Genomic DNA, 27,668 nt, shown 5'->3' with positions numbered 1-27,668 from the left:
CCAGAACCACGTGCGACTACTCCTCAGAAACGTGTCTTCCAAAGCAACCACCTGATCCTCAGGCCCTCTCTTAAGGGGCCAGGATAGAGCTCTGAAAACGAGGTGGCATAGAGATTGTTCAGGCACAGAAGAAAGACTGGAAGATAACGCCTTTAAGGAACTAAGTGTACTGGGACCTATTCCCCAATGTTGCTGCCAGAAGGAAGTTGTCTAACCCAAGATCTCGCTCTTCTTGAACGGTGTAGAACTCCAAACCCATCCACGCTCACACCCCGAGCCAAAAGCAGAGGGATTCTCCCCGCCCTCGACGCCCCACCCGCTCCGCCTGGAGGAAAAAAAGACCCCAAATCCTAAAGTAGAGGTGCGAGACCTAGTGCAATAGCTTCTCGAACTGCCTCAAAGGCAACATCCACAGCTCATCTTCCTTCTGGAAGCCAAGCCTCCATCTCCTACCTGACCACTTCATAGCAGGAAAAAAACCAGAATCCTCGTCTCTTTCAACGCTGTACATCAATACTCAAACCCCAGACCCAGCCGACCGCACCCCAGCCTCCCGGGGCTCCGCGAGACGTACACCTCCCCACCTCGCCCGCAACACCACGCCTCAGAAGCCGGGCGCCCGCAGCCGCCGCCGCCGCCGCCCCCGATCTCGTCGGTGGGCTGGGTGGGGCCGCCCTCCCGGACGTCCCATTCCCCCCGCAGAGCGCGGAGGGGGAGGGGTCCCCGCGCCTCACCTACGGCTCCGCCCTCCCCGGGGGCGCGCTGCCGGGACCCAGCCAGGGCCGTGAGGAGGAGCGGGCGGAGGAGAGCCGAGGGGCCTAGCGCCAGCAACGGGCGGGAAGCTCCAGGCGCCGCCCGATCCCGAGCTGCCGCCACCGCGGCCGTCTCACCCTGCTCAGTGCTGCCGGTGCCGGTGCCGCTGCCGCTGCTGCCCGGGCGCCGTCGCCGCCCCCAACGCCGCCGCCACCACTACCACCGCCGCCGCCGCCACCGCCGCCGCCGCCACCGCCGCCACCACCACAGCCACAGCTCGGCCCGGGCGCCCGACGTCACCGCGCCCCGCCCCCTGCGCGATTTCCCCAGCCCCGCCCCTGGCTGACGTCAGCGCGAGCCCCGCCCCCGCCCGACCGCGCCCGGTCGGCGTCCCGCGGCGTCCCGCAGCCTCCCGGGAGCGCGACTCGGGCGCGCGCGGGCCTCGGGCGCTTTCCGGGGTCTGGCGGGCGGGGGGCTCTGGGCTGCCGGCAGACGGGGGCGCACAAGCGCACACGGCAGGCGCGGGTCGGGCGGGTCTGTCTCCTCCCGCTTGCCGTAGGAGGCGGTGCGGCGCGGACAGTGGGCCGCCGCCTCCGCCGCTGCCTCAGGGGGCCAGTCACGCAGAACCCTGGGCTAGCCGCCCCGAGGAGCCTGGCGCCCGCGGACAGGTGGGCTTCCCGCCCGGAGGCCCTCGGGCTGCCCGCACGGCCCGGGAGACACCGCCAACGGCCTTTTCGCGGTTCGTCTCGGCGGCCGGGGAGGGAGGGAGGGAGGGCGCGGCGGACGGCCGTCCCAGTCCTCGCGGGCGGCAGCTGGCCCGGAGTCGGGCTCCCCAGTTTCTGGTACCGAAGCGCAGACGGTTTCCTTGTCGGAGCCACGCACCGTTAATGTAAGGCCGTAAGTAAGCTATCGTTGCACTAAGAAAGTAAGAGTGATTTGAATCGTGTTTTTTCCCGGCTGGCGATTGTTTTATCAGTAACTCTAAACGCCCCTGAGAGCAGTTGAGTCACCGCCAGCGTCCACACCCTCGTGGCCCCACTGTCACTTTCCCGTCCCTCGTCGGGGTTCTCGTCCCTTCATTCGTCATCGCATCCCCATCCCGCCGGCCTGCTGTACAGTCGCCCCCTTCCGGAGGGTCCGTACGCGGCCGCCGCTGTCAGGACCGCTGCCGGGGGACGCTCGGTCCTGCCAAATGAAGCATCCTAAAGTGTTTCATTTTCTCGAGTACCCGACTTCACTCAGGAATAAACCAACTTCCTTTGACTGTTTCTCACGATCCTTCTTATCTGACTGCTGATCCGCTCGTCCTGCTGCTCCCCAGCGGTGTGGTGAGATGAAGGGAAAGCAAAGTGGACTCATCTTATCTTTCTAGTTTCCATTCTGCCAGTGTCTACGTGTGTGACCTTGGGAAAATCCCATTACTCCTGGGTCCTGCTTTTCGTAACTGTAAAAGGGGGTGTGAACGAGATGTCTCAGATCTATCCCATCCCTGAAATGTGGGGATCTGAAGAGTGTGAGATGCTAAGCATTGTTATTCATGCACGGGAGTACTGTCAATATCACAGACACAGAAATTTTTTTGGTTTCTTTTTTGTCATTCCATTGTTCTTTTTTCTTATTTACTACTCTGCCCCACATATCTTTTTTTAAACCTACACTTAGGATTTTTTTTTTTTTTAATTAAAGCTGGCTGAGTGCATGCATTCGTTGCCTCTTCTTCCTGGAACCCCATTAAAATGCTAACAAAGGAATGAAAAATGATAGAAACCCGTACAAAACAGAAAATGGGAAGGGAGCCACCAAGAGATTTTTTTTTTCTAATTTTACACACAGAAAGTGGGTGAGGTCTGATTAAACAAAATGGAAGAAACCATAATGTGGAATAGGCGTGGGGGGGGGGGTGCTGCAGCTGAAGAAGGAGGCCTACCTGCCAGAAGTGATTTAGAGAAGCTGAAATTTGGAGACACTGACAAGACAGAGCAAGAGTGAGAAGCAGGGCTGAAAACAAGGACACGAAATAAAGTTCTCTATGTAGAACAGCAGAACCCTCCCTATACCTCAGATACAGTAGCTAGGAATTTATCCCAGGCTAAAAGTCAAGGTTTCTCATCATCTCTGGGGAGCATTTAATGACTAAGAGTAGAGCATTCTTCATTCTGACAATAGCCAGTTTCCTACCCACTCACCCTAGAGGGAAGTTGTGCAAGTTGGCAAGACCCTCCCAAGTTCTAAAGATGCGTCATCAGCATCCAACTACTTCATCTTAAATATGAATGGACAACCAGGGACTGTTAGGTGTTCAAGGGAAGTCTGTAACTTGGGGCTGGGGAAGGGAGGGAGAGGATAAGGAGAAAATGTGACCACAGAGGAAAAAGAAACTTCAGAGAACTTAAAAATATGCTCACAAACTTTTATTACAGGTATGAAACAAGGATAATGTACTCAGATAAGTAACAATCCAAGAACAAAAAGTAAGTCTTGAAATTAGAAATAGGAAATTGCCAAAATTATAAATTCACTGGAAGTGTTGAAAGGTAAAGTCCGTGCAATTTTAAGAAGAATAGAAGAAATACGCAAAGAGATGGAAATTGCAAGAGAAAATATAAGAAAAATAAAAAGTCTATCCAACAGGGCTAATACCACAAGAGAAAGAGAAAAGAGAGTAAATAAAAGATGGAAAGTTACCCCAAAAATAATGGAACAAAATTTCCCAGAGCTGAAAATGTCTATTAGTAGAGAACAAAAACAACTTTGTGAAATGTTAAAACTAAAGATAAAGAGAAGATCCTGAATTTCCAAAGGGAAAATGTGACCCATAGGGACCTCCCTAGTGGTCCAGTGGTAAAGAATCTGCCTTCCAATGCAGGGGACGCAGGTTCGATCTCTGGTCGGGGAACTAAGATCCCACATGCCGTGGAGCAACTAAGCCGGTGTGCCTCAGCTAGAGCCCACATGCCACAAACTACAGAGCCCACGCTCTGGAACCCATGCACCACAACTAGAGAGAGAGAACCTGCATGCCACAACTGGAGAGAAGCCCACACACCTAAAGGAAAGATCCCGAGTGCCGCACCTAAGACCCGACGCAGCCAAAAATAAATAAATAAATAATAATAATTTTTAAAAGTGACCCATAAAAGAGTAAGACTCACACTGCGATTAGAATTCTTACCAGCAACACTAGATATGAGAAGATAACAATGACCTTCAAGTTTCTGAGGGAAATATTTCTTTAACTTCAAATTCTAAGAATTTTTTTATTAAAAAAAAAAACTCTATTCCTAGCTGAATTATCATTAAGAGAGCAAAATGAAAACATTTTCAGATATGCAGAGACTCATAAACTCAAACTCCCACATAGGCTTTTTTTCAAAATTTAAAGATGAGATAGAAATGAGGTTTCTGACAGCATCACTATCCAGGATTCACTAGATCTAATTCAATAGTAAAGGGAAAGCCCAAGAGCTAGGCTAGATTGGGATGGAAGGATAGGAGTTCTGGGAGAGGATTCAACTGAATAATTACTATGATAGAAAGCTTAGAAAATGCTGGTTTCTGATGTTCAACTTTTAGACCAAACCTGTTAATAAATTATAATCTTGCTGTAGTTGAAGCATAGTTTATACCAATGTTGACAACATAAAGGTAAAAATACAGCTGGCAGTTTAAGATGTGAAACATAGGAAAGGTAGAGGTAAAGGGAAAAGCACTCAAGAGACGATGTGTATAGTTGGCAGAATAAGAAGCAGTTGCTAAAGTGTACTGTTAGAAGTAGGAAAAGTGACCAGTGGAGGAGCAAGGAATTATTAGGCTTACTGAGAGGATAGGAAGAAACGAGGTACAGCGTTTATAATTAAGCTAAATCGTCATCAAGAAATAATAGAAGACTTAATATCGTTAAAATAAGCAGTACTCCTCCATTTGTTCTGCACATTCTATGCAATCCTATCAAAAATCCCAGCTGCCTTTTTTTTTTTTCCTAGAAATTGACAAGCAGATCCTAAAATTCACATGGCAATGCAAGGGACTCAGAATAGCCAAAAGAATCTTGAAAAAAAAAAAAAAAAGTTGAAACACTCATTCTTCCTGCTTTCAAAACTGACTGCAAAACTACAATAATCAAGATAGTGTGTTGTACCAGAATAATGATAGACGTATATATCATGGAAAAGAATTGAGACTTCAGAAATAACCCATGCATTTGTGGACAGTTGATGCACTGGGAAAATAGTCTTCTCAACAAAGGGTGCTGGGATAGTTGTATAACCACATGCAAAACAATGAAATTGGACCCCTACCTCACTTACGCAAAAATTAATTAAAGGAACTTCCCTGGTGGCGCAGGGAATCCGCGCCAAGGGAAGGGACATGGGTTCGACCCATGGTCCAGGAAGATCCCACATGCCACAGAGCAACTAAGCCTGTGCACCACAACTATTGAGCCTGCACTCTAGAGCCCACGAGCCACAACTACTGATCCCACGTGCCACAACTACTGAAGCCCATGTGCCTAGAGCCCATGCTCCACAACAAGAGAAGCCACCGCATTGAGAAGCCCATACACCGCAACGAAGAGTACCCCCACTCACCTCAACCAGAGAAAGCCCACACGCAGCAGTGAAGACCCAACGCAGCCAAAATTAATTAATTAATTAAATTTTTAAAAACTTAATTCAAAATGGATCATAGACCTAAATATAAATGCTAAAACTATAATACTCTTAGGAAAAAACTGGTGTAAACCTTCATGACCTTTGATTAGGCAATAGTTTCTTAGCTATGAAACCAAAACCGTAAGTGACAAAATTTTAAAATTGGACTCCATCAAAATGGAATATAGAAAACTTTTGTATATTCAGCTTTAAAAAGTATGGTGAGCCTTGAAGACATTATACCAAATGAAATAAGCCAATCACAAAAGGACTGTATATTGTATGATTTCATTTATATGAGGTACCTAGAATAGTAAAATTCATAGAGACAGAAAGCAGAAGGGTGGTTGCCAGGGGTTGGGGGAAGGCAGATGGGCATTTGCAAGCCAACCAAACCTGCCAACACCTTGATATTGGATGTCCAGCCTCCAGAAATGTGTGAAATAAATTTCTGTTGTTTATGCTGCCCAGTCTGTGATATTTTGTTACAGCATCCTCACCAGACTAATACAGATTTTGGTACTGAGAAGTGGGGTACTACTGTAACAAATACCTTAAAAATGTGGAAGGGGCTTTGGAAGTGGGTAATGAGTGGAGGCTGGAAGATATTTGAGGTGCATGTTAGGAAAAGCCTAGATTGCCTTGAAGAGAGACTCTTGGTAGAAATGTAAACGTTAAAAGGTGACTGTAGTGAGATCTCAGAAATGAGGCGCATGTTATTGGAAACTGGAGGAAAGGTGACCCTTATTATAAAGTGGCAAAGAACTTGGCCAAACTGTTTCCTAGTGTTCTGTGGAAGGTAGAAATTAAAAGTGATAAACTGTGATATTTAGCTGCAGAGATTTCTAAGCAAAGTGTTGGTGGTGCGGCCTGATTTCTCCTTACTGCTTAAAGTATACAGGAGGTGAGAGATAAATTAAAGGCGTTGTTAAGCAAAAAGGAACCAGAACCTAAAGATTTGGAAAATTCTTAGCCTATCTACAATATTGTAACTTGCAAGAAATATATACTGGTGAGCATTTCGTAATATGCTTAAATGTCAAATCACTATGTTGTACACCTGAAACTAACATGTACATATAATACAATACATCAACTATACTTCAATTAAAAAAAAAAGAAATATACATTTGGTCATTCATATGACCAAAATATATCTCATATTTGGTCTTCATCCAAGGTTCTTGACTCACAGCTCCCAAAACCCTTGGAATTTCCTGAGGGATAAGAGCAACGGGAACTTCTCTTGTCATAATGTTTGGTCTCTACTCCTCAGTTCCTGAAATCACTTTCAGAGTCATAAAGGTAAAATGGATGTCTTGTTATTTGTAACAAGCCCCTTTCTACCACAACAGGATTTATGTTAATGAGGTGACTTTTGGAAAGCCCTAAGTATGGGGACTTGTCAGCAAAGAAGCCAACCATGAATACAGGATTGGAACTTTCAGTCCCACCCCCTGACCTCCAGGGAGGGAAGAGAGGCTAGAGGTTGAATCAGTTGCCAATGACCAATGATTTGATCAATCACGTCTATGTAATGAAGACTCCACAACACTCAAAAGGACAAGGCTCAGAGAGCTTCTGGTTGGTGAATACCTGGATAAGTGGGGAGAGTGACACACCAGGAGAGGGCGTGGAAGCTCTGCGCCCTTTCCCCATACCTTGCCCTATGCGTCTGTTCCATCTGGCTCTTCCTTTTATAATATCCTTTGATAACAAACCAGTCATCCAGTATGTAAAAATGTTTCTCTGAGTTCTATGAGCCACTCTGGCAAATTAATCAAACCCAAGAAAGGGGTCATAAGAACCTTTGATTTATAGCCATCAGTCAGAAGTACAGTCCACAAGCTGCACTTGCAATTGGCATCCTGAGCTGGGAGAGATTGTTGGAACCTCCAGTTTGTGGCCGGTTGGTCAGAAGCACAGGTAACAACCTTGCTTGCATCTGGCATCCTGAGAGGGCAAGAGGGGTGTACAGCGGTCTTGTGGGACTGAGCATTTAACCTGCAGAACCTGATGCTGTCTCTGGGTAAATAGTGTCAAAATTGAGCTGAGGTGCAGGCGACCCAGCTGGTACCCAGAGACTTGCTCCTTGGTGGTGTTGGGAAACCACCCGAACTCCTCACATGTTGGAATTAGGTGTAGAACCCAATTACTATCCATATTACGATAAAAGAAGTATGTTCTGGAGAATACATCAAGGGTGTAGCTGGATAGTCATTGATAAAGAGGTCATGGGTGCAACTCATGGATTTAATCAGTCATCTCATAAGTAACCAGGAATAGAAATAAGATCATACCAGTAGAAACACTGCCAGTTTGAACTAAGGGGCATAGAGACAACAAAATGGAGGAATACTGTCAGACTTCTGGGAGTCTACAGGATAGGACAATAGAGCTACCTGGCTGCCAATTCACATCACCCTTCAAGAAAAGCGAGAAATGACACCAAAAGTGATTCAGAGATCAACAGGGCTGCTACTCCAGCCACCAGCCCAGAGAGTACAGGTCTGGGGGGCAAGCTGTCTCCTTGGTTTCAGTGGAGCCTGCTACCAACCGGTGCCTCAGGAATAAAGCTGATGCCCAGGGCTGAGGGGCTGGAGCCACCACCCAGGGCCAAGGGGATGAGGTTGCCACCCCAGTGGGCCTGGAAGGCAGAGCATTGAGCCCAAAAGGATTACTCTTGAGCCTTAAAATCTAATGAAATTTGCCTTGCTGGGTTTTGTACTCGCTTTGGACCCATTTCCCTTTCTTCTTCCTGATTTCTCTCTTTCAGAATAGAATATCTCTCTATGCCTGTCTCACCAGTGTATTTTGGAACCACATAACTTGTCTGATGTCGCAGGCTCACAGCTGGCAAGGAATTTTGCCTTCGAGTGAATCATATCTCAAGTCTCAACCATACCTGATGATATTCAGGTGAGACTTTGCACTTAGAGTTGATGCTGGAATGGGTTAAGACTTTGGGATGGGGTGAATGTGTTTGCCTGTGAGAAGGACAAGAATTTTGGGTATCCAGAGGGCAGAATGTTTTGGACTGAGCTGCATTCTCCCAAAATTTATGTGTGGAAGCCCTAACCCACAATGTGACTATATTTGGTTACGGTTAAATGAGGTCATATACAGTCTGTGGTATTTTGTTATGGCAGCCCTAGTAGACTAATTCAGACACCACCAGGAAAGTGAGAAGACAATACACAGAATGGGAAAAAAAATTGCAACCACATATTTGATATTATATCCAGAATATGTAAATAATTCTTAAAACTCAACAATAAAAAGACAACCCATTAAAAAATGGGTACAGGATTTGAATAGATATTTCTCCAAAGAAGATATATAAATAGCCAATAAGTACATGAAAAGACGTTCAACATCATCAGTCATTAGGGAAATGCAAATTGAAACCACAGTGAGAAACCACACCCACTAGGATGGCCAGAATCAAAAAGAGTGTAACTGTTAGTGAGGACTTAGAGAAATCAGAACCCTCATACACACCTGGTGGAAATGTAAAATGGTGTAAATGCCTGACAGTTCCTTGAAATGTTGAATATAGAGTTACCATAAGACCCAGCAATTCTACTCCTAGCTGTATACCTAAAAGAATTTAAGATATCCACACAAAACCACAAACCTTTGTATATGAATATTATAGCAGCATTATTCATAGTAGCTGGACAGTGGAAACCAAATCATGAATCAATTCAAAAAAAATAATAATTTTTAACAAATTGCTGACCTGCAAGAAAGTAAAAGAATTGCCCCCAAAGACTCAGTGGCTTATAAACTGCAAATATTTATTTTTAAGTTAGTTGGGATTTGACAGCTGGAGGGAGGGGCGGTCAGCTGCTGTGCTGTGCTCGAGGTACGAATCAGTTCCACACATCTCCCATTCAAGGAACCAGACTAAAGGAGCAGTAGTCACCTGGGTTGTATTTTCCTCATGATGGCAAACAAGCATACAAGAGGCTAAACCACAGAATCACTTGAAGCTTCTGCTCAAGTGTGTCATATGTCCTGTGTGCTCACACTTCATTAACCAAAGCAAGCCACGCAGCCAGGTCCAACATAATGGTGTGGGAAAGTATACTCCTTTCACGGAGTAGAGGAAAGGAAGAAAAAAGGGAAGGAAAAAGACATGCCTTTCCCTTTAAGAAAACTTCCTAAAAAATTGTGCACACCACTTCTTTTTATATCCCATGGTAAGAGCTTAGTTCATGGTCATTCCTTGCTGAAGGGCAAATTGGAAATATAGACTTTATTGTGGATGGTCATGTACCCAGTTAAAATTAAGAAGTTATATTACTAAAATAAGGAGAAAATGACTATTGAGAAAAGCTATCAATCTGCCACAAACTTCTAAAACAATTAACTGATATTTAAAAACTTAATAGGGACTGCCCTGGTGACGCAGTGGTTAAGAACCTGCCTGCCAATGCAGGGGGCACGGGTTCGAGCCCTGGTCCGGGAAGATCCCACATGCCGAGGAGCAACGAAGCCTGTGAGCCACAACTACTGAGCCCACGTGCCACAACTACTGAAGCCTGCGTGCCTAGAGCCTGTGTTCTGCAGCAAGAGAAGCCACCACAATAAAAAACCCGCGCACCGCAACAAAGAGTAGCCCCTGCTCACCGCAACTAGAGAAAACCCATGCGCAGCAACGAAGACCCAACGCGCCCAAAAATAAATAAATGAAATAAATAAATTTATAAATAAATAAAGACAGGGAGGATAGAAAAGGCAATCTCCTACTTTAAATCTACTTAGAGTCCCTTAAGGAGAATCTAGAGAAAGGAGGTAAGCATCTGTTCATATAATGGGTGAGGACTTTCCAAACCAATAAGAGACATAAATCTATAGATCAGGAATCACTAAGAACAGGACCAGTAAAAAGAAATCCAATCTAGATGCAGTGTAGCGAAACCGAGAACATAAAAGACAACACATCTTAAAGTCAGTTGCATTAGTTTCCCATGTCTGCTGTAACAAAGTGCCACAAACTGAATGGCTTAACATCACAGGAATTTATATAGTCTCATAGTTCTAGAGGCTGGAAGTCCAAGCTCCAGGTGTCAGCAGGGCCTTGGTCCTGTGAAGGGGAGGGGAGAACCCTTCCCTCCCCTCCCTAGTTTCTGGTGATTTGCGGCAATCCTTGGCATTCCTTAGCTTGCATCTGCAGCCCTTCAGTGCCTGCCTCCCCGTCACATGGCATTCCCCTTTTGAGCGTCTGTGTCTCTCTTCCTCTTCTGATAAGGCACCCAGTTATATTGGATTAAGGGCCCACCCTTCTCCAATACGGCCTTATCTTTAACTAATGGTGTCCACAATGACGCTCTTTCAAAATAAGGTCACGTTCTTAGGCACTGGGGATTAGGGCTTTAACCTATCTTTCTGAGGAATACAATTCAACCCATAACATGAGACAAATAAATACCAGCTTACTTACAAAGGAACAGTAATTGGCTGACAACAAACCTATGAACACACAAGGGAAGCTGGAAGACAGAATAATCTCTCCAGGTGCTGAGAGACAATAACTGTCATCTCAGAATTGTGTACCCAGTAACACTAATTTATAAGATCAAGGACAAAATAAAGACATTTTCAAGTAAACAAAAGCGCATGGTTTATTACCAATTGATCTTCATTAAAGGAAAATCTAAATGATACTTCAAAGGAAAATAATCCTGCAGATGAGGATCCAGAGGCATACACAGCTGCAGTCTGTGCCACCAAAAGGGGTACAGGGGGACTTAAAAGGGCCAAAGCTAAAAACAGAATCTGACCACCAAGTGGGAAGCATGTCCACACTGATAGGAACCCAGGGTTTTTCTTCCCCCTGGGGGTCTCATGATCATTAACCATCTGTGTCGGCGAAAGGCAGTCTTCCAGCTTTCATATCAGATGGAGGCAAGGGTAAAAGTTGATAGGAAACTTACATGACTTGGGTGCATTCCTGTGAGTGGGCTAACGCTCAGTCATGCAGAAAGGGGAGGGTAGGACTGCGGGCCTAAGACGGGGCTGACAAAATAGATTCAGTGAGGTTCAGCCACACAGCATCACTGGGGACCATGACAAGAGCAGTTCATTCAGGTGGTTGAGTTGAAAGTTTGATTAATTGGTTCAAGAGAGAATGGGATGGGTGGAAGTACAAGTTGTGAGTATTAGCAATTCTTTAGAGAATTTCTGTTATAAACAGGGGTGGGGAAATATGAGGTCAACATTATTTTCCCATGTACCTTTCTCCTATTCCCACATCCCACCTGACGTCATCCACTTCTGGTTTGGGATACTTGTACGTGGAGGCATACTGGCTGGTATAATAGTTTGGGATTCCCCCTTTATTACCTATTTTATTTGCATAATGAGAAGATAACTAGACTTACGTATTAAGTGTTAAGTATCTCCTACAGCATTTTAACTCCAAAATTGCAGAGAGGAGTATGAGAATAGTTTTTTAATCATTATTTCACCATACACAATATTATCTAACTTTACCTCTTATATTTGAAGTTTTTTTATACCTGATTAATGTCCATATTTATGTGAGGGTGAAAAAGAATTTACCACAGTAAGGTCTATAGTTATAGTTTTATGTCAAATTATATAACCACAAATACTAGAAGGCAGTCTAGCAGAGTCTCAGGTGCAAGGGCTCTGGAATCAGACTGCCTGGGTTCATATTCTGGCTTAACCTATCCAGGCCCTATTTCCTTATCTAAACTGGAGATAATAATTGTAAAGGTATTATAAGGATTAAATGGGGAAATAACATGTAAAGTGCTAAACTAGTAAACACTAAGTATATAGTAAGTCCTTGATAAAATTAACTAGTGTTATTACTAAGCAGCGAATCAACTGTCAGTAAGAGAAGACCTGACTTACAGTGGCTTAAATGAGAAGGGTTTGTTCTGCTCACACAGCAGGCACCCTGAAGATAGGTGGCTGCTAAAATTTGCTCATTTCTACAATGCCAGGGCTTGGCCTCACTTCAGTTCCCTTTGACTTTCCCTCACGATTACACCATCACCAATCACCACATTCTCAGACAAAGGCAGAAAGCGAGAGGCAAGGAAACAGAATTTCTGCCCCTGCGCCTTTCTCTTCTTAGGGAGGAAACCACCACTCTGTGTGTTGTGTTGTGTTGTGTTCTTCAAGATTGTCTTAGTTTGAGAAAGCCCTCTGGCCAATAAATGGAGGTGCTGGCTTTTGGTGGTCAGGCAGTCCTAAGTGCACTGATGTGGTCCACGTGAGGGGCACGGATGGGCGAGGCACCAGCTTGCTGCTACAGCTGTCTAAAGGGCATCTGATGTGGTACATATATACCTGGAATACTGCTCAGCCGTAAAAAAGATTGAAATAATGCCATTTCAGCAACATCGATGGACCGAGAGATTATCACACTAAGGGAAGTAAGTCAGACAAAGACAAATACTATATGGTATCACTTATATGTGGAATCTAAAATATGACAAATGAATTTATCTACAGAACAGAAACAGACTCACAGACATAGAGAACAGACTTGTGGTTGTCAAGAGGGAGGGGGTTGGGGGAGGGATGGATTGGGAGTTTGGGATTAGCAATACACACTACTATATATAAAATAGGTAAACAACAAGGTCCAACTGTATAGCACAGGGAACTATATTCAATATCCTATAACAAACCATAATGGAAAAAAATTTTTTAATAAAGGGCATCTAAAATCTTACACATTGAAGAACACACTTCTAGGGCTTCCCTGGTGGCTCAGTGGTTGAGAATCTGCCTGCTAACGCAGGGGACACGGGTTTGAGCCCTGGTCTGGAAAGATCCCACATGCTGCGGAGCCTGTGCACAACAACTACTGAGCCTGCGCTCTAGAGCCCGCGAGCCACAACTACTGAGCCCACGTGCCTAGAGCCCAAGCTCTGCAACAAGAGAAGCCACGGCAATGAGAAGTCCGCGCACGGCAAGGAAGAGTAGACCCCACTCGCCGCAACTAGAGAAAGCCTGCACAGCAACGAAGACCCAACGCAACGAAAAATAAATAAATTTATTTAAAAAAAAAAAAAAAACACACTTCTAATTTCTACCCCCAAACCTGCTCTTCCCACATGTTCCCCATCTCAGTAGGTGGCAACTCCATCCTTCCTGTTACTCAGACCAAATGCTGGAGTCCTCCTTAATTCCTCTGTCTTACACATCACATTCAATTACACTGTAGTTAATTAATCCTGTCAGATCTACCTTCAGATTCTGTCCAGAATCCAACCACTTTCATCACCCCTGTCATCACCATGCTGACCCAACCCACCATCGTTTCTTGCCTGTATTATTTCAGTAGTTTCCTGACCGCTCTCCGCCTTCTCCCCCACCATCCTTTTAAAAGCTAGATCATAATTATGTCACCTTCTTACTCAAAACCCTCCAGTCTCAGAGTAAAACCCAGTTTCTTCTCATGGCCTGTAACTCCCCTAAGAGATTTGGTCCTCTCCGACTCTGCCCTTGCCTGCTACTTGCCCTCTAGCTCAGGCTGCCCCAGCTGCACTGACCTACTTGCTGTTCTTTAGTCATGCCAAGCATGCTCCCACCTCAAGACCCTTCTGATGGGCACAGTCTTCTGCCACAGAGCTTCCAGGCTTGATTCCTCACTTCCTTCAAGTCCCCGATGTCACCACCCTGAAGTCATCCCTGCCCCTCTCCGTACTCCCTGGCCCCCTCACTGTTTTAGTTTTCTCCATCTAACATGCTATATATGTGTATTTATATACATGGATGTACTATGCTTCTTTATTTATTTTCTGTCTCCCCTCAGAAATGTAAGTTCTGTGAGGGAAGGGACTTTCTTTTTTTCCCTGTTTTACCCCTAGTGCTTGGAACCTATTAGACACTTGGGGGAAAAAATGCTTAATGAGTAAAACAAACTGCTCCATCTTTTTTTTTTAACAGAAACCATTTTATTTATGTATTTATTTATTTTATTTATTTTTGGCTGCGTTGGGTTTTAGTTGCAGCATCTTTCTTTGCAGCGCATGGGCTTCTCTCTAGTTGTGGCACACGGGTTCCAGAGTGCGCGGCCTCAGTAGTTGTGGCATGCAGAGTTAGTTGCCCTGCTGCGTGTAGGATCTTAGTTCCCCGACCAGGGATAGAACCCATGTCCCCTCCATTGGAAGGTGGATTCTTAACCACGGGACCACCAGGGAAGTCCCAGCAAACAATATTGAACATTCAAGTTGCTTCAAGCTTTGTGTGTACAAGGCTTTGTGCATTTTCTTTCCGTGTTTATGATTAATACCTTTTATGAATAATTCTCAAAATGAGATTATTGAATAGGAAGGTAAAGACATTTTTTGGCTTTTAATAAAAACAATCAAATTGTTTTCCAAAATATTTAAACCAGTTATGTAGAGGGCACCAGTTATATGATGGTCCTGCTAGGCATTCTACGTTTAAACTTTTCCATAAATTTTATAGGAAAGACTAGAAAATTTGATTATTTTTCCATATTTATTTATAACCATCAATAGTACTGTTACTTTTTTCTTTTCAGTTTTATTGAGATATAATTGACATACAGCACTGTATAAGTTTAAAGTGTACAGCATAATGATTTGACTTACATACATCGTGAAATGATTATCACAATAAGTTTAGTGAACATCCATCACCATATGTAGATACAAAAATTAAAGAAAAAGAAAATTGTTTTCCTTTTGATGAGAACATCAATGTATTTTTAAATAATTAATGTAATATAAATATTACTTTAAAAAATTAAAATCTCACCCACAGGCTTTCTCAGGTTCTTTCACCTTTTTGGTTCTGACCTATCCTTAGCTGACCTTAATTAAAGGTGAACTTAGTAACCTACTTTAGACAATGCTTCCTATGTTCCTCCACTAAGTGTCATACTAGCCTCACAAGTTCTGGATTCTAAGTCCCGTTTATTAGCTTTTATCGTGGTTATAGATTCTCATGCTGGAGGGAAAGGCTGTTTTCTCTGCCTCCATGACTATATGCCCTTTTTAAAAATACCATGCCCCTGCCCGCAATACGTTCTTTATCCTCTAATAATATGAATACAAGTATAGCTTATATATGCACACTTGAGTATACTTTATACAGCTGTAAATATTTACATAGAATGAGAGTAGTTATATATAATCACACATGTATTTTTTGTGTTCCAAGATCTCAGCAAGGGATGTACCTGGCTTTGGTTATCGATGAGAAATGTAGCTAATAGAACATTCAAATTACTCTGATACCCCATCCAAAATAACTCAGTTGTTAGTTCACTTTCTTCAGATACCACCTTGTCTCATGAGCCACCTACTCCCAGATGTTATTCTAAATTACCATTTGCAGTCACTTCTCACAATGCCCACTCCCAGCTGCCTTTCTAATTCAACATTTCACAGTTCCTGCTTTGTTGCTGTTCCTTCTAGTTGTCATTTTAATCTGAGAGCTAATTATCTTTGTCAACCACCATTCCTCATAGGCCAGACTTTCAAACTGCAAGGCTATCAGGAAGTCATTTGGTTAAATATTCCCTCATTTTTGGTTACAAACGCCTTGCTTTTTATTTTAAACTATGGAAAGCTTCATGACTATATTAGATTGTGCTAAATAAGAATCCAATGACCACACTAATCAGCAAAATGATTGTGACTCTGGAAACCAAGACTAAATTGCAGTTATATCACTGGAAGTGTAGGTGGGATGCATGAAGACCTTTCTCAGTGCTCACTGATGTGACATTTAAGTAAATAGAATGGAGGTAACAGTTCCTAAATTATCATCTATAGACAGATAGATAGATAGATAGATAGTTAAGATATTGTGCCTAATAAACCTTTCTACATAGTTTCTTCATTTTGCCCCTTCTAGATTTTGTACTTCACACTTAATATTTTAAAACCTACTTGTTGTTTGCATTCCTGTAATGCAAATAACATGTTCAGTTGTGAATATATATAAGTGAATATTTTCATGTTTTATCTAACATTTGTCATACATAATTCAATTAGCACAATCCCACCAAATTCTCATTTAAATAAAATTATTGACCATTTTACTTTTTTTTTTTTGCTGTACACGGGCCTCTCACTGTTGTGGCCTCTCCCGTTGCGGAGCACAGGCTCCGGACGCGCAGGCTCAGCGGCCATGGCTCACGGGCCCAGCCGCTCCGCGGCATGTGGGATCTTCCCGGACCGGGGCACGAACCTGTGTCCCCTGCATCGGCAGGCGGACTCTCAACCACTGCGCCACCAGGGAAGCCCGACCATTTTACTTTTGGTATGAATCAATTCTCATTGTTGGAATGTTAAATGATTCTTTGGTGTTCCTGGGATGCAAAAAAAAAAAAAACCCCAAAAAAACCCCTAAAAGCATGTATTTTTTTTCCTACAAAACTCACTAATTCTTCATTTGTTCAACAACTATTTATTGAATTTCTGCTGTGTGCAAAGTATAGTTCATGATAGTGAGGATATAGTGGACAAACTCTCTGCCCCCATTGAGCTTGTATCCCTATAGGGGTACTATATTACTAGTATTACTAGTATATTACCAGTATTTACTATTAATATAGTTATACTATAACTATATTACAAAGCTATAGTAATCAAAACAGTATGGTATTGGCTTTAAGACAGGCACATAGACCAATGGAACAGAATTTGGAGCCCAGAAATAAACATATACAGTCAACTAATATTTGACTAGGGAGCCAAGAATACGAAACAGGGAAAAGACAGTTTCTTCAATAAACAGTGCTGGAAAAACTGGATATTCACATGCAAATAAATGAAACTGTATCCCTATCTTACACCACTCACAAAAATTAACTCAGAGTGGATTAAAGACTTAAATGTAAGACCAGAAACAGGAAAACTCATAGAAGAAAATGTAGGGTAAAAGCTTCTTGACGTTGGTCTTGGCAACAATTTTTTGAAACACAAGCAACAAAGCAAAAATCAATAAGTGGGACTATAGGGCTTCCCTGGTGGCGCAGTGGTTGAGAGTCCACCTGCCGATGCAGGGCACACAGGTTCGTGCCCCGGTCCGGGAGGATCCTACATGCTGCGGAGAGGCCCGCGTACCACAAAAAAATAAAAAAATAAGTGGGACTATAACTGGGAGCTCCCTGGCAGTCCAGTGGTTAGGACTCAGTGTTTTCACTGCCATGGCCCGGGTTCAATCCCTGGTCAGGGAACTAAGATTCCACAAGATGCGTGGCATGTTAAAAAACAAAAACAAAAACAAAAAAAAACAGTGGGACTATGACAAACTAAAAAGCTCTGAACAACAAAAGAAACAATCCAAACAATGAAAAGACAACCTATAGAATGGGAGAAAATATTTGCAAACCACATATCTGGTAAGGGCACTGATATCCAAAATATATCAGGAACTCCTACAGCTCAATAGGAAAAAAACAATCTGATTAAAAATTAGAGAAAGGAGCTAAATAGACATTTTTCTAAAGAAGACATACAAATGGCCAACAGGTACATGAAAAGATGTTCATCAGGGAAATGTAATTCAAAGCCACGAGATATTGCCTTACAACTGTTAGAATAGATATTATCAAGAAGACAAGAAATAACACAGTTGGCAAGGATGTGGAGAATGTAAATTGCTACAGCCACTATGGAAAAAAATTAAAAATAGAACTACTATATGATCCAGCAATTCCACTTCTAGGTATTTATCCAAAGGAAACAAAAACACTAACTTGAAAAGATATCTGCACCCCCATGTTCATTGCAGCATTATTTACAATAACCAAGATTTGGAAGCAACCTAAGTGTCCATGGACGGATAAATGGATAAAGAAGATGTGGTACATATATACACAATGGTATATTACTCAGCCATAAAAAATTAATGAAACCTTGCCATTTGTGGCAACATAGATGGACCTTGAGGGCATTATGCTAAGTGAAATAAGTCAGGCAGAGAAAGAGAAATACTGTATGATCTCACATATAGAATCTAACAAAACCCTCAAACTCATGGAAACAGAGAGTAGATTGGTGGTTAGGGAGTGGGGGTGGGGAAGGATGTCTGAAAATGGTCAAAGGGTACCAACTTCTAGTAGTAAGATGAATAAGTTCTGGGGATGTACGTACAGCATGGCGACTGGTTAATACTGCATTGTATACTTCAAGTTGCTAAGAGAGTACATACTAAAAATTTTCACCACACACAAACACACAAAGGTAACAATGTGAGGTGATGGATGGGTAAACTAACCTTTTTCTGGTAATCATTTCACAGTACATATGTATATCAAATCATCACGTTATACACCTTAAACTTACATAATGTAATAAAGGGAAAAAAGAAAAATGTGTAAATATATATTGGTCTCTGTCCCTGCTTCCCGGCACAGAGCTCCTAAAACTCTTGTATCTTCCTAAATGATAAGAGTGCTAAGAGCATCTTTTGTTCTAACATTTGGTCATTGACCCTGGTTCGGTGACACAGAGCTTTAGGAATCCTTTGACATTTCCTGCATGATAGGAGTGTCCTTTGTTCTAATGAGGTGACTCTGGGTGGGCTTCTAAATAACTTCAGGAGGGGGGCAGGGGACGTGCTGGTCACCAGAAAGACCAAGCCATGATTAGAAGGTTGGAACATTTAGACCACACCCCCCATCCTCTGAGAAGGCGAGAGGGGCTGGAGACTGAGCTAATGATCGATCATGCCTATGTGATGAAGTCTCCATAAAAATCCCAAAATTGGGGTTTGGAGAGCTTATGGTTGGTGAACATATCCATGTATTGGGAGGGTGGCACACCCCAACTCCATGGGGACAGAAGCTCCTGCGCTTGGGACCCTCCCGACCCACTTCCTACATATCTTCTCATCTGGCTATTCATCTTGTATCCTTTATCATATCCTTTGTTACATAATAAACTGGTCGACCTAAGTAAGTGTTTCCCTGAGTTTTGTGACCTCTTCTAGCAAATGATCAAGTCCAAAAAGGCCAGTAGGGGGAACCTCTGATTTGTAGACAACTCAGACAGAATTGGTGGATAGCTTGGGGACCTATTATTTGCAAATGGCGTTTGAAGTGAGGGGCAGTCTTGTGGGAGTGAACCCTTAACCCGTGGAGTCTGCCTATCTCCAGTTAGTGTCAGAACTGAATGGCGTTGTAGGACGCCCAGCTGGTGTTGCAGAGAATTGCATATGTGCAAAACCCACACATTTGGTGTTGGAAGAGTGAGTGTGTCAATATTATGAGAGTGAAGGAGAAACACACAGGAGGAAGAGGGTAGTTTTTCCCTTATAGCTTCTCACTCATTTCATTTTGTTCTTTGCAAAGTCACCTTATCCGAGACGCCTTCCCCAAATCATCCCTCCATCTAAACAGCGCCGCCGTTCTCATCATGCTAGCTCCTGCCTCAGTCTTCGTCGTAGCCCTTCCTTCTACCAGCCATACCGTATAGTTGTTTGCTTGCTCACCCTTTCTCTGCCTTCTAGGATACAAGCTCCATGGGATCCTGGACTTTGTTCTTTGCTCCCTCCTCAGTGCCTGCATTGGTGTCTTTCACACAGGAATGGCTTAATACATATTTATTTGATGAAAGATGAATAAATGAATGAATGAGAAATACTAACCATTTACTATACTATGGGAACACTTAACTGGTAAAATATTTTGAAGTGACATGTTATACAGCACTCTACAGAAAACAGAGGAAAGCCACGTATCTCACATGGAAGCTTAAGACCATTTTAACAACATAAATGAACACTTTCCTTTTAAAAAATTGTTCTTCTATGCCCAGCAAAGGAAAACCATCAACAAAATGAAAAGACAACATGTGGAATGGGAGAAAATATTGGCAAATGATGTGACTGACAAGGGGTTAATATCCAAAATATACAAACAGCTCATATAACTCAATATCGAAAAAACAAACAACCCAATCAAAAAAATGGGCAGAAGAGCTAAATAGACATTTTTGCAAAGAAGACATACAGATGACTAACAGGCACATGAAAAGATGCTCAACATTGCTAATTATTAGAGAAATGCAAATCAAAACCACAATGAGGACTTCCCTGGTGGGGCAGTGGTTAAGAATCCGCCTGCCAACGCAGGGGACACGGGTTCGAGCCCTGACCCAGGAAGATCCTACATGCCGCGGAGCAACTAAGCCCGTGCGCCACAACTACTGAGCCTGTGCTCTAGAGCCCGCAAGCCACAGCTACTGAGCCCGTGTGCCGCAACTACTGAAGCCCGTGCGCCTAGAGCCCGTGCTCTTCAACAAGAGAAGCCACTGCAATGAGAAGCCCGCACACCACAATGAAGAGTAGCCCCCGCTTACCGCAACTAGAGAAAGCCCGCACAGCAACGAAGACCCAATGCAGCCAAAAATAAATAAATAAATCTATTTTAAAAAAATAGGACAAGGAATACCTGTATACCCTTTACCCAGATATGCCTTATAGTTAACACTTTACTCCATTTGCTTTATCTGTGTTCTATCTACCTACCTATCTATCTATCCATCCATCTATCTATAATTAAAGGGTGAGTTTTATCCATCGTGGCTCTTTAACCCTAAATACTTCAGAGTGTATTTCCTAAGGATAAGGGTCTTTCTCCTCTAACATAACCATAGTTGTCAGCTTTATAAATTCATAAGATTACCTTGATTTCAGAATTTAACCTATCATCCATATTCCAATGTGATCAACTGAGCCAAAAACGTCCTTTATGGCATTTTCCCCCTCCAGCACAGGATCCAGCCTAGGGTCGGGTACTACATTTGTTTGTCAAATCTCTTTACCCTCCCTGATCCTGGGACATTTTCATAGCCTTTATCTTTTCTGACACTGACATTTTGAAAAAGGCAGTGTCTACCACCCCTGCGCCTAACACACACTTTTTCTCTTGTAACTGAACGTTCCTCATTCTGCATTTGTCTGATGTTTTTTGTGATTAGACTGACGTTATACATTCTCTGTTGTAACACGGCGAGGGGATGCTGTGTCCTCCTCAGGGTATCGCATCTGGAGACAATGTCCAGTTATCCTCACTGGTGATGTTAATTTGATCACCTAGTCAAGGTTTGCCCAATTTCTCCACCGTACTATTACTGTTTTTTTTTTTCTTCCTCCTTTGCAGTTTATGTCTATGGGGAGACAGTTTAGGATCATGCCAGTATTCTCCTCATCCAAATTTCCCCTCAGATTTAACATCCATTGATGATGCTTGCCTGATGCAATCTTTACCACGACAGTTGCCAAATGATAATTTTCCAACTCCAGCACCTCCTCAACATTTGCCAGTTGACCCTTGTCATTCTGCTATTTTTTTTTTTAATTGGGAAGGACTCATCAATTCTTCTCAGTACAACTTTCCACATATCCAAAACGTCAGGTAATCTCTCAGCACTGTTTTTCCCCCTGTACACATTCCATCTGGAGCTCTTCGTCCTCTCCTCCACTTCAGACTCGTGGTCCCCTGGCTACTGCATGGCTGCCTTCCTGAGATTTTCACTTCTTATCATCTAAGGAATTTCATGGCCTTTTTTCTGTGTTGGATCCTGTTTCCTGAGTCCTGTGCCTTCCTCTTTCTTAGTTTCCTTTTATGTTTTGAAGAGAAGAGACATTCTTCTCTAGCTTTCTGAGAAAAGGTAGGCAACAAGTTAATTTTTTTTGAGCATATGTGTGTCTAAAAATATCTTTACTTATTCATTCACTTTACTGATAATTTGGGTATTGAATTCTAGGTTAGAAGTTATTTTCCCTTGGAATCTTTAGTGTCTTTTAGCTTCTGTTGCTGCACGGAGGAAATCCAAATGCAGTCTGATTCCTGATACTTTTGATGTAACCTGATACTTTGTATGTAACATACTTTTTTGGTTTTCATTCTGAATATTTTCATTTAAAATATTTCCTCTACCTCTTATGGTATAAAATTTCTCAGTGTAGCTACTTTTTAATTCATCATTCTGAGGTCTGGGGTGGGACCTTTCAATACGAAGACCTATGTCTTTCATGTCTGAAGAGTTTTTTTGTGTTTTCTCTGTGTTAATTTCTTCCAGGTGTTTTCTTATTCTCTCTTTCTGGAATACCTATTTGTCAGATGTTGGACTTGACTGATGCTTTAATTTTCATATTGTTTTTCTTTTATTATCCATCTCTTTGACCAACTTTCTGAGAGATTTTTTTTAACCTTATCTTCCAAACTTATTAGTGAAATTTTTATGTTAGGTACCATATTTTAAATTTCTAATTGCTTTCTTTATCTAATACATTTTTTTCTTTTTTCTTAGAGTATACTGTTTTGTGAACAGAATACATATATCTTCTTATCCTAGAATGTTATTTATGTTTTCTTTGGAAAAATGTTTTTCTGTTTGCCTTCTCTCTTGGGTTCCTTTTTCATTTGCTTTAATAGCTTTTATCTCAAAGATATTCCCTGTGATCCTTTACTGTCTTCATATTTAAGAATGAGGTATTAGTCATCTCATTGGAAGCTTTCTGAGCGTATGGAAGTTCTCTGATTTGCCTCATTGTAGGCAAGCTTTTAAAAATTATTTTATTTTAATTAAAAAATTTGAAATTGCAGTAAGATACACATAATATTTACCATCATAATAATTTTCAAGCGTACATTTAAGTGTACATCTCAGTAGTGTTAAGGACATTCACATTGTTGTACAGCCAACCTCCAGCTCTTTTCCTTTTGCAAAATTGAAATTCAATATTCATTAAAAAACAACTGTCCATTTCCCCCTCCCTCCAGCCCCTGGCAACCACTCTTCTACTTTCTGTCTTTATGAATTTGACTACTTTAGGTATCTCCTATAAGTAGAGTCATACTGTGTTTATCTTTTCGGACAGGCTTCGTAATGTCCTCAAGCTTCATCCATATTGTCCCAGCTATCAGAATTTATTTCCTTTTTAAGGCTGAATCATAGTCCATTGTGTGGACACACCACATTTTGTTTATCCATCATCTGTCAGTGGACACTGGGGTTGCTTCCGCCTTTTGGCTATTGCAGATAATGCTGCTATGGACATGGGTGTGCAAATATCTGTGGGTGTGCAAATATGGGTGTGCTATGGACATGGGTGTCTGTAAAGACTCTGCTTTCAATTCTTTTAGGTATATAACTAGAAGTGGAATTGTTGAATCATATGGTAATTCTATTTTTAATTTTTTTGAAGGCCCACAATTGTATTTGCACCATTTTACATTCCTATCTGTAGCGCACACTATTCCAATTTTTATACATCTTTGTCAACATTTGGTATTTTCTGTTTTTAAACAGTAGCCATCCTAATGAGTGTGGGTAAGCTGTTTTAAGTGTATAGTTTTAGGCCCTGCTTTTTCCACAGAAAATGACCTTGAAAATTATTTTTTCTATGTCAGTAGTTTTTGTTTGTTTGTTTTATTTTTAGGCCATGCGGCATGCAGGCCAACCAGGGATCGAACCTGGGCCCCCTGCATTGGGAGTGTGGGGTCTTAACCACTGAACTACCAGGGAAGTCCCCTCAGTAGGCATTTTTTTAAACATGATTTTTAATGGCTGTACTATTTAACAGATTCCATAATGTAACATTTTAATTCATTTTCAGTAATTTTTCAGGGTATAAATAATGTTGTGCAGAATATCCTTATAAAGAAATCTTTGTGTACAGCCCTGATATTTTTCTTAGTTGCTAAGGTCCTACAGGTTGAATTCTTATATCAGAGGATATATGTTTTTGATATATAGTTCCAGATTGCTTTCCTGAAAGGTTGCATCAGTTTATATTCCTACCAACAGTATGAAAGTATCATCCACACTGAATATTATCAGACAAAATTATTTCAATGTAAGATCATAAATACAAGGTCAGTAAGACTATATACATCAACAGATAACAGTGGTCAACTCTGAGAATAGTTCTGGTTTTGACATATGAATGGTTATGTAAAATGCTAGATTAATTTTTATTGTTTGTATTTTTCAGTAAGAACATATGTAATAATTATATAAAAATAAATATTTCAATTTCCTAACAAAACGGAAATGGTTGAAATTATATACTTATTTTATTTTTAAAAAAATATTTATTTATTTATTTACTCAAATTATCTACTTCTAAATGACAAGATCGTGTAACTCTAATATGAAATTTTCTCATAACTTTTTCTGAGAGCAGTGCCACGTAAGCAGTGCAAGAAACCTTGAATTTTACCTTCTTTATTTTTAAAAAATTTTTTGATTTAATTTTATTTTATTTTTTATACAGCAGTTTCTTATTAGTCATCAATTTTATACACATCAGTGTATACATGTCAATCCCAATCGCCCAATTCAGCACACCACCCCTGCCGTGTCCCCCCCCACTTGGTGTCCATACGCTTTTTCTCTACATCTGTGTCTCAATTTCTGCCCTGCAAACCTGTTCATCTGTACCATTTTCTAGGTTCCACATATGCGTTAATATACGATATTTGTTTTTCTCTTTCTGACTTACCTCACTCTGTATGACAGTCTCTAGATGCATCCACGTCTTTGTTCTTTTTATGGCTGAGTAATATTCCATTGTATATATGTACCACATCTTCTTTATCCATTCATCTGTCGATGGGCATTTAGGTTGCTTCCATGACTTGGCTATTGTAAATAATGCTGCAATGAACATTGGGGTGCATGTGTCCTTTTGAATTATGGTTTTCTCAGGGTATATGCCCAGTAGTGGATTGCTGGGTCATATGGTAGTTCTATTTTTAGTTTTTTAAGGAAGCTCCATACTGTTTTCCATAGTAGCTGTATCAATTTACATTCCCACTAACAGTGCAAGAGGATTCCCTTTTCTCCACACCCTCTCCAGCATTTGTTGTTTGTAGATTTTCTGATGATGCCCATTCTGACTGGTGTGAGGTGATACCTCATTGTAGTTTTGATTTGCATTTCTCTAATAATTAGTGATGTTGAGCAGCTTTTTATGTGCTTCTTGGCCATCTGTATGTCTTCTTTGGAGAAATGTCTGCTTAGGGGGCTTCCCTGGTGGTGCAGTGGTTGAGAGTCCGCCTGCCGATGCAGGGGACACGGGTTCATGCCCCGGTCCGGGAAGATCCCACATGCCACGTAGCAGCTGGGCCCGTGGGCCATGTCTGCTGAGCCTGCGCATCTGGAGCCTGTGCTCCACAACGGGAGAGGCCACAACAGTGAGAGGCCCGCGTACCGCAAAAAAAAAAAAAAAAAGAAATGTCTACTTAGGTCTTCTGCCCATTTTTGGATTGAGTTGTTTGGTTTTTTAATATTGAGCTGCATGAGCTGTATATATATTTTGGAGATTAATCCTTTGTCTGACGATTCATTTGCAAATATTTTCTCCCATTCTGAGGGTTGTCCTTTTGTCTTGTTTATGGTTTCCTTTGTTGTGCAAAATATTTAAGTTTCATTAGGTCCTATTTGTTTATTTTTGGTTTTATTTCCATTACTCTAGGAGGTGGATCAAAAAAGATCTTGCTGTGATTTATGTCAAAGAGTGTTCTTCCTATGTTTTCCTCTAAGAGTTTTATAGTGTCCGGTCTTACATTTAGGTCTGTAATCCATTTTGAGTTCATTTTTGTGCATGGTGTTAGGGAGTGTTCAAATTTCATTCTTTTACATGTAGCTGTCCAGTTTTCCCAGCACCACTTATTGAAGAGACTGTCTTTTCTCCATTGTATATCCTTGCCTCCTTTGTCATAGATTAGTTGACCATAGGTGCATGGGTTTATCTCTGGGCTTTCTATCCTGTTCCATTGATCTATATTTCTTTTTTTGTGCCAGTACCATATTGTCTTGATTACTGTAGCTTTGTAGTATAGTCTGAAGTCAGGGAGTCTGATTCCTCCAGCTCCGTTTTTTTCCCTCAAGACTGCCTTGGCTATTCGAGGTCTTTTTTATCTCCATACAAATTTGTTCTAGTTCTGTAAAAAATGCCATTGGTAATTTGATAGGAATTGCATTGAATCTGTAGATTGCTTTGGGTAGTGTAATCATTTTCACAATATTGATTCTTCCAATCCAAGAACATGGTATATCTCTCTGTTTGTATCATCTTTAATTTCTTTCATCAGTGTCTTATAGTTTTCTGCATACAGGTCTTTTGTCTCCCTAGGTAGGTTTATTCCTAGGTATTTTATTCTTTTTGTTGCAATGGTAATGGGAGTGTTTCCTTAATTTCTCTTTGAGATTTTTCATCATTCGTGTGTAGGAATGCAAGAGATTTCTGTGCATTAATTTTGTATCCTGCTACTTTACTGAATTCATTGATTAGCTCTAGTAGTTTTCTGATAGCATCTTTAGGATTCTCTATGTATAGTATCATGTCATCTGCAAACAGTGACAGTTTGTCTTCTTCTTTTCCAATTTGTATTCCTTTTCTTTCTTTTTCTTCTCTGATTGCCATGGCTAGGACTTCCAAATCTATGTTGAAAATAGTGGTGAGAGTGGACATCCTTGTCTTGTTCCTGAACTTAGAGGTAATGCTTTCAGTTTTTCACCACTGAGAATGATGTTTGCTGTGGGTTTGTCGTATATGGCCTTTATTATGTTGAAGTAGGTTCCCTCTATGCCCACTTTCTGGAGAGTTTTTATCATAAATGGGTGTTGAATTTTGTCAAAAGCTTTTTCGGCATCTATTGAGATGATCATATGGTTTTTATTCTTCAATTTGTTAATATGGTGTATCACATTGATTGATTTGCGTATATTGAAGAATTCTTGCATCTCTGGGATAAATCCCACTTGATCATGGTGTATGATCCTTTTAATGTGTTGTTGGATTCTGTTTGCCAGTATTTTGTTGAGGATTTTTGCATCTATATTTATATACTTATTTTAATATGTATGCTTTTTGGTTTTATTAAAGTTAAACCTTTTTTCCTCTTTATTATCTTTCTCCTTTTGTGAAATATCCACTCACTTCATTTGTTTGTATTTCCTGAGTTGTTAGAAGTTTTTATATATGAATTCTCTTCACCATACATGTCAATAATATTTCCCCCTCTTTCTTGTTTATTTTCTACTTCCAGAAGCTAAAAAAGTTGAATGTAGGTAGCTATATTTATGCATCTTTTACTTCATGATTACTTTATCAGCTTTTATAGTTAGACAGCTTTTTTCTGCATGCTGAGGTCGGATATTCATCTGCATATTTTTTTTACTTTGTTTTATGTGTATCTGCGTGTATTTAACATTTCACCCTTGAATTCAGCTGTAATTTATTTCAGTGCATATTCTGATAAGGAATATAACTCCA

The 27,668-nt window shown here is 41.5% G+C and overlaps 1 protein-coding gene and 1 long non-coding RNA gene across 3 annotated transcripts in view; one reads left to right on the top strand and one right to left on the bottom strand.

Annotated features, from left to right (window-relative positions):
• ERC1 (ELKS/RAB6-interacting/CAST family member 1) overlaps positions 1 to 25,170 on the bottom strand; it is a 415,242-nt gene extending 390,072 nt beyond the window's left edge. For both annotated transcript variants that reach the window (XM_060164429.1, XM_060164430.1), the window contains exon 1: positions 24,891 to 25,170. The gene's annotated coding sequence lies outside the window, so the exon portion shown is untranslated. The remainder of the gene's footprint in view (positions 1 to 24,890) is intronic.
• Positions 1,565 to 9,927, top strand: LOC132529344 (uncharacterized). The gene is made up of 3 exons (XR_009543422.1): positions 1,565 to 1,650; positions 8,182 to 8,324; positions 9,803 to 9,927. It is a non-coding gene; the product is annotated as an uncharacterized LOC132529344 (long non-coding RNA).
• Positions 25,171 to 27,668: the final 2,498 nt, after the last annotated feature.

Source organism: Lagenorhynchus albirostris, chromosome 11, assembly GCF_949774975.1.
Source record: "Lagenorhynchus albirostris chromosome 11, mLagAlb1.1, whole genome shotgun sequence".
Lineage (NCBI taxonomy): Eukaryota > Metazoa > Chordata > Mammalia > Artiodactyla > Delphinidae > Lagenorhynchus > Lagenorhynchus albirostris.
Note: the sequence above shows the minus strand (reverse complement) of the source record. Positions and strands in the feature narration are given on the sequence as shown.